The sequence below is a fragment of the Saccopteryx bilineata genome, chromosome 8 (assembly GCF_036850765.1).
Source record: "Saccopteryx bilineata isolate mSacBil1 chromosome 8, mSacBil1_pri_phased_curated, whole genome shotgun sequence".
Classification (NCBI taxonomy): Eukaryota; Metazoa; Chordata; class Mammalia; order Chiroptera; family Emballonuridae; genus Saccopteryx; species Saccopteryx bilineata.
The window spans coordinates 30286616-30294452 of NC_089497.1; the positions used below are offsets into that span (position 1 = coordinate 30286616).

Below are 7837 nucleotides of genomic sequence, written 5' to 3' on the forward strand. Positions count from 1 at the left end.
TGGTTTTTCACCCCGGCCACATTCTTGTATGGGCAGGTAGGGTGGAGTCCTCTCGTTCTTACTCTCCTTTTGTGTTGTAATTTTATGAGTTCTGAGTTCACAGTTGTTTGTTCCTCATAATTTTTTAGTGCCTTGCGATAATCTGAGATAATGTCAGAAATGGATTAATTCCTCTTGTTGACAGCATGAAATTGTACCTGAGTTTTTATTAATTAAAAAACCTTTAGACTTAGAAGTATACACATTTTGAAAATCTGTACAAAGACAACATAACATGTTTTCATTACTTTCATGTCTTATCTTTGAACCCTTTAATTTTCTGTTATCAGAAAACATTTTTTAATTATATAATTTTCATAAAAGTTTGAGTGGGCACTCTAAAACAAAACTCATTTTCCCTTTTTTGTAACATTATTATTATTATTTATTTTAGTGTATAGTTCTTGCTTACATTCTGTAGCCTGATGTTTTATCCTCTGGATTAATTTTAATGCTTTCTGTTTTGTTACTAAAATACTTTACCTTGCACACACACTTGGACTTCTATTACACATCTTTAAAATTCAATGTCATTTGTTATCTATATGTCCTCTCATCGTTTTTTCTTAGCTTTGGATAATTCACATGTCCTTTTCTTATATGTGGAAATCTATATCTACCCTGACGTAATTGCTTTACATGCTGAGAAGCTATTTATTTATTTGTACTTCTAATGTACCCTAAAAAGAAATTAAGGTGATTTATAATAACACTTATAGCAGGATAATTTCAACTTAAATAAGAAAAGTTAGCAAAGGGAAACTAATATTAGGAAATTAAGAAGAAATCAAGAATGAGGTCAGTACTCACTTGCATTAGTCAGGGTTCTCCAGAGAAACTGAACCAACAGGTTATCTGTCATCAATCTGTCTATCTATCTATCTATCTATCTATCATCTATCTACTTTACATTAAGGAATTAGCTCACACAATTATGGATGTTGGCAAGTTCAAAATCAGCAATTCAAGTCCTAAAGCTGAGACAGGCTGGAGACCTGGGAAGAGCTCATGGTGCAATTCAAGTTCAGATGAAGGCCATTTACTTCCGAATTTCCTCTTGCTCAGGAAAGATCATCAGTGTTTTATTCTATTCAGGCCTTTAGCTGATTGGAGGAGGCCCACCCACATTATGGAGGGCAACCTGCTTTACTCAGAGTCCACTGATGATAATGTTAATATCATTGAAAACCACCGTCATAGAAACATCCAGAATAATTTTTTTTTAATTTTTTTTTATTCATTTTTAGAGAGGACAGAGAGAGGGAGAGAGAGAGACAGAGAGAGAGAGAGAGACAGAGAGAGAGAGAGAGGAGAGAGAGACAGAGAGAGAGAGAAGGGGGGAGGAGCTGGAAGCATCAACTCCCATATGTGCCTTGACCAGGCAAGCCCAGGGTTTTGAACCGGCGACCTCAGCATTTCCAGGTCGACGTTTTATGCACTGAGCCACCACAGGTCAGGCTCAGAATAATTTTTGACCACATGTCTGGACACCGAGACACACATGAAGTTTCACCTGTGAAAGTAACCATCACACCACTAGAACCTGCTCTTTGCCTTTACCCTGCACTTGCCTTCTTCTTCCCAAACATGCCCCTGTTCTATTTCCCCCCTGTAAGGCCAGTAGCCACGGCCACCATCACAGCCGCCTGGCCCATGCAGGTTTGCATTTGATTCAGACAGACAGTAATGAAACAATGGAGCCAAGAACTGGTGGGCCATTACATTTCATCCTAGCTCACACCCAGCGGGTGAGAAGTACACACAGTGGGAAAACACTTCCCTTTCCATTCAGGGCTCCCAAAGCCACTGACTCATCTGAGTTTCCTAGAATCAAAGTTTTCTACCCCACCAACCTTATTCACCTCTGTTCCTCATCTCCTTCTCTCTGCATAAACTCTGCACAAACTGGCTTCTCCTTCAGCACTCCGCCATCTTGACTGCCTCTCCTATGTAATGCTAATTTCAGGAACGGAGAAAGAGCATGAGCCCCCGGTCTGCCCCATTTTATAGTGTAGAGATCAAAACCTTTAATCCAATATACAAATAAGGAAGTCTCTGATACAAAGTCACTTATCTGAGGCATAAATGGGATTCCTCAAAAGAGTGCACCACCCCACATCATGCAACAGTCAAGGGTGTGGGGAAAAGCTTAGTGTTGAGAAGATCTTCGTATAGAAGAGTGGGAAAAGCTTAGTCTTAAAACTAAGCCTTAGGCTATAAGGAAGGACTTTGCCAGCTTACAGCCTATCCCCTACACCAGTGGTTCCCAACCTTTTTTGGGCCATGGATCGGTTTAATGTCAGAAAATATTTTCACAGGCTGGCCTTTAGGGTGGGATGGATAAATGCACAAAATAAAATTATGCAACTGGCGTAAAAACTGTGGTATTTTAAAATATAATTGTCGAACTTACGAGACAAGTGTCAAGAGTGAGTCTTAGATGGATGTAACAGAGGGGATCTGGTCATTTTTTTTTTTTTGTATTTTTCTGAAGCTGGAAATGGGGAGAGACAGTCAGACAGACTCCTGCATGCGCCCGACAGGGATCCACCCAGCACGCCCACCAGGGGCGACGCTCTGCCCACCAGGGGGCAATGCTCTGCCCCTCCGGGGCATCGCTCTGCCGCGACCAGAGCCACTCTAGTGCCTGGGGCAGAGGCCAAGGAGCCATCCCCAGCGCCCGGGCCATCTTTGCTCCAATGGAGCCTTGGCTGCGGGAGAGGAAGAGAGAGACAGAGAGGAAGGAGGGAGGGTGGAGAAGCAAATGGGTGCTTCTCCTATGTGCCCTGGCCAGGAATTGAACCCGGGTCCCCCGCACGCCAGGCCGACGCTCTACCGCTGAGCCAACAGGCCAGGGCGGGAATCTGGTCATTTTTAAAAAATAAAACATTGTTCAGACTTAAATAAAAGTAAAACAGAAATAATGTAAGTTATTTATTCTTTCTCTGCAGACCGGTACAAAATGGCCCACGGAACGGTACCGGTCCGCGGCCCGGGGGTTGGGGACCACTGCCCTACACCTAATGCAAACTATAAGCGAGCAAACATATACATCATATTTGCAAACTTATTTGACCCTCATCCCCTAATCAATGAAGCTTCTTTTAATCCTTTTTCTCTCACACTGAAGAAGCTCAGAATTTCAAAGGGACCAGCAGGCCACAAGTCCCTGTTTCAGGATTGGGTGAAGCTCCTCACCTTTTCAGTAGCCAAAGACTGCTTAGTAACAGGCATATAGGTTATCTTTCTTTCTAACCTCTCCTCCAATAACCCTGTCCCCATCCCCCAGCCCTTTGTAAAAGTTCTTTACATCGCTGCAGGCCCATCCTGAACAGTTATTTCTGCTAAAGGGTTTGAAAGTAGACAGTAGCTTTGCTAGTCTAGCCCACGTTTTCTGGATGCTTAAGAAGCCAGTACATAGGACCGTGGCTTTAGCTATTTACTTTAATCCCTAATAAGGCAAAGCAATGCGACAGTTTCTGGGAAAAGTTTCCCAGGACCCGGCAATCCAGAGTGTCTCTGCTACTAAAAGCAATCTTGTTTCATTTCTCCACCTCTTGCTCCCCTGAAGAACAGTCAGACCACAATCAGGGGCTGAAGGAATTCATTGCTCTTCCTGGCATGGTTCTGAAGGTTGTGAGGGAAAATAACTCTAGCTTTCTTTCAACTGGAAAAATAAAAATGAAATAAAAATAAGGCAAATAAGTGGCAGCACAAAAAATATTATAGGCAGAGACTCAAATATGAATCTCCCCTTTTCTTACTTAACCAGGCACCAGAGAACCCTCAAATGCATAACATTTCATTCTGAAATCGTTTAGAATATTCCCATTTGATCCAAGCCCAGGTCTCAGACCTGTTGCATCCTGTCTAGGGAAGGCCACACAAACTCGATCTTTAAGTGACCTCATTGTGACATTGGGAAGAAGAGAGACATGATTAGTCAGGAAGAAGAATGTGGTCATTTGCACAGTATGCCTGCTCCCATTCCAGTGGAGATGATAAATGTACATATATATTTATATCATGTAGACAGGTGCATCAGTAAATTGCTTTTCATTGTCTCTGGTCAACATTAAATAAAAACATTTTCCTAAGCTAAGAAATTTGAGTATTCTGATGGAGGAAGTCAGCTGGAAACACATAGTACAGTTAATAGGTATTTATACCTAAATAAAATATTAAACACATATTTTAAAAATGTATATATGTTTTATTTGGGAAGGAAATAACATGTTACTCCCTGTTTTAATCCTTTCATTTACCATTGACTTCCTACCTACTTTTTAACTTTTTGAATCTCTTCTTTTTTTCCTTTGTGGTCAAGTGTTCATCATTGACCACGTTCGCTGAGCTGAGAACGTCACACTTGGCGTAGCATTTTAAAGCACACCACATCAAAGGTGGGCAGAGACTTTGTTTCCTGGCCCTTCTCAGGGCTCCTGAGAGGCTGCCCCAGGCGGCCCAACTGTTTCCAACCACAACCATCTCACACCACTTTGAACCCAGATACTTAGTATCTTTAACTCTCATGTGATTTTTCACCTACCACTCAGTCACATCACTTATCTCTTTGTAAATCTAGATCACTACTTAAATTCTCCATTTGCCCTCACACCAGCCAATATTAATAGCTAATGCTGATCAGGGATTTACTACGAGCCAGGCACTGTTCTAAAACTTACATGAGTTCACTTGTTCAATATTTGAAATAATCCCATAAGAAAGGTACTATTATTCTCATTGCCTATGTGAGAAAAAGTGAGTGGTCGATGGACGAACTACTTGCTCAACATCACAGAGCCAAGTGTCCAGCCACAGGTGGTCTGGCTAGGCAAGCTCAGTAGGAGTCAGAACTGCCTCACCGCTCAGGAACCGACCTCTAGAGCCTCACCATGGTCTGCATTCAGTGAGGGACCCAGAAATGTCTTGTGCTTGTTGCTCTGTGAAAACAATTCCTATTGTTATGGGGGGGGGGGGGAAGGTTAGGGAATGTTAAATTAATTATTTAGTTAATTAATTAATTATCTTCATTGAACTTTGTTTTAATGGGTCTCAAAATTCTGTAACAGATGTTTGGTCACATTGTTTGCAATAAAAAGTACTGATTTTAAAAACAAATAGGTTTAAAACTGTCACATACACACACACAAACCAAATGGCCCACAAAACATTCTCCCTTTTTTTCTGAAGGTTTTATGATACACTGTAATTATTCACCAGTCTTTTACTATTAAACTTACATGGCCACTTGTGACAAACAGTTCTGAGGCTGTTCTTCCATCACTGGTTAAGACTGCAGTGGCAGGTATTGGGGATAATACTTAGTTAGCTTTCTGGGCAGACTTGGTGACGTTGCTAGCTGCAGCTGCCTTCTCGCCCACTACCTTGATGACACCCACAGCAACCATCTGTTTTATGCCATGGACAGCAAAACAGCCCAGAGGAGATAGTTAGAGAAGCAATCAATACACATGGGCTGGCCAGGAACCATACCCATGATGGCAACTTCACCAGATTTCAAAAACTCTAGGCTGTCTCCTAGCTTTTTCCCAGAACAATGATCAAGCAAGCACCGTGAGCTGTGTGACAATCCAGCACAGGTGCGTATCCAGCACTGATTTGATGTGATGGTTCACGATAACCACCTGTGCTGTGTAGGCGGCTGCTTCCAGTGGTGGGTCATTTTTGCAGTCAACAACCATACTGTCATGACAAACGTCTTTGGCAGACACATTCATGACACGAAACCCACCTTGTCCCCAGGGAGAGCTTCTCTCAAAGCGTTTCAACAGACGTTACTTCAGCTGTGACGTCACACTGACTGGAGCAAAGGTGACCGCCGTGCCAAGTGTGAGAATGCCAGTCTCCACTTGGCCCACAGGGACAGTTACTAGTACCACCGATTCTGTAGGCATCCTGGAGGGACAGGCGCAGGGGCTTGGCAGTTAGCTGAGTTGGTGGCAGGATGCAATCCAGAGCTTCAAGCAGTGTGATTCCACTGGCACTGCCATCTTTACAGGGTCTTCCCACCCCTTGAATGGAGGGGGTGGAAAGACAACACTTCCCTCTAACGTGTTGTTGCCATTCGAACCAGAAATCGTCACAAATGCTACTGTGTCAGGGTTGTAACCAATTTTCTTAATGTAGGCGCTGACTTCTTTAACAACTTCCTCATATCTCTTCTGGCTGTAGGGCAGCTCAGTGGAATCCATTTTGTTAACACAATCGGTGCACACCCAGTGTGTAAACCAGAGGGCGTACTTGGGGGTCTGTCCGTTCTTGGAGACACCTGTTTCAAATTCACCAACACCAGCAGCAACAATCAGGAGAAAACTGATCTCAGTCAACCAGAGTTGTGCCTGTAATCATGTTTTTGATAAAGTGTGTCATGGAGTGCAAGGGATGGTCACGTCATTGCTGGCTTCAAGTTTCCACAGGAAATATCAATGGTGATACCACGCTCCTGTCCAGCTTTCAGCTTCTCCAAGACACAGGTATGCTTCAAGGAGCCCTTCCGCAGCTCAGTAGCTACCTCCTCAAATTTTTCGATGCATCTTTCGTCAGTCTTACCACATTTGTAGGTCAGACGGCCAGTCCCGGTAGGCTTGCTGGAATCTACGTGTCCAATGACAAAAATGTTGATATGAGTCTCTTTCCTTTCCCAGTTTGGCTTTGATTTAGTGGTGGTTTCCACAAGTCATGTTTTGACAGTGTTGGTTACCAGTGTGTTAGGTTAGCTCGTTTGCACTTTGTCTAATTGGTACACAAGCAAGGGCAGCACCCTGTGTGTATAGTCTATGGAAGGCTGCGGTGCTTGCCCTCAGGGCGGCAGATTGCAAATTGCGGATTTCCTGCCTGCTTGGGAGGGGCCATTGTTTGCTATTGTTTGTGGGGGGGAGAGGGGGAGCCCCCATCCCCACCTCACACCTGTCTGGCTGGAGAGTCCAGAGAGAGAGAGAGAGAGAGAGAGAGAGAGAGAGAGAGAGAGAGAGAGAGAGAGGAAAGCGGTTTTCCCTGCCTGCTTGCTTGTGGGTCCGCCGCTGGGAGACTCTAATAAACAGAATGGCCCACCATGTTCTGGCCCCACAGTTCCTTTACCGTCTGCCTGAACCCAATGGGACCCTGCAGGGCCATGGCCACTGGCCTTACAGCAGAAAACCTGCTGCAGAATAGGAAACTAGGGAACTTTCATTCTGCTAATGCTATTTTTATGTTTCTTCTTCTTTTGACATGCTGCCTCAGGTTTATCTGTACAGATAGCACAGAAGGACACCAGCCCCATGCACACAGCAGCCCAGGAGTCACATCAGTCCTGTCCACACGTCGGCAGACAGAGGCCTCTACTGTGGAGCCTTCGTGGGGGCCTGGGCACCTGTGGGAGCCTGAGTTGGAGCCACATCCCGGACTCGGTTTGAGCCTTGGCCTTGGACTTAGGCTGGCGGAGCCCGAGTCCCTTGGCAGTGCGGGCATGAGTGTGTTTCCCAAGCTTGGGATGAGTGATGTGGGAAAGTTAATTAAGCTTGTAGCTGCCGCCCTTTGGGATCTTGTACTTGACCCCCTTGGCCTTTGGGGGGCTTTGATAGCCTCAGCACGGGCACTCATGGCCTTGGCACTGTTGGCCTGCATCTCCTTCAGGCCCTTCTTGTCCTGCTCTTGGCAAAGTGCATGTTCCTCAGGAGCTTGGGCTCTACCCCCTCAACAGACTCCTATCTTTGTCACCAGGGTTTCTTGATGTCATTTCTGTGCTCATTTTTGGAACCAGTTGTGTGTAGTGTGGTTCCTGGACGTGGCCATA

The 7837-nt window shown here is 44.5% G+C and overlaps 1 pseudogene; it reads right to left on the bottom strand.

Annotated features, from left to right (window-relative positions):
• Nucleotides 1-5363: 5363 nt before the first annotated feature.
• Nucleotides 5364-7176, bottom strand: LOC136311655 (elongation factor 1-alpha 1 pseudogene; annotated as a pseudogene).
• Nucleotides 7177-7837: the final 661 nt, after the last annotated feature.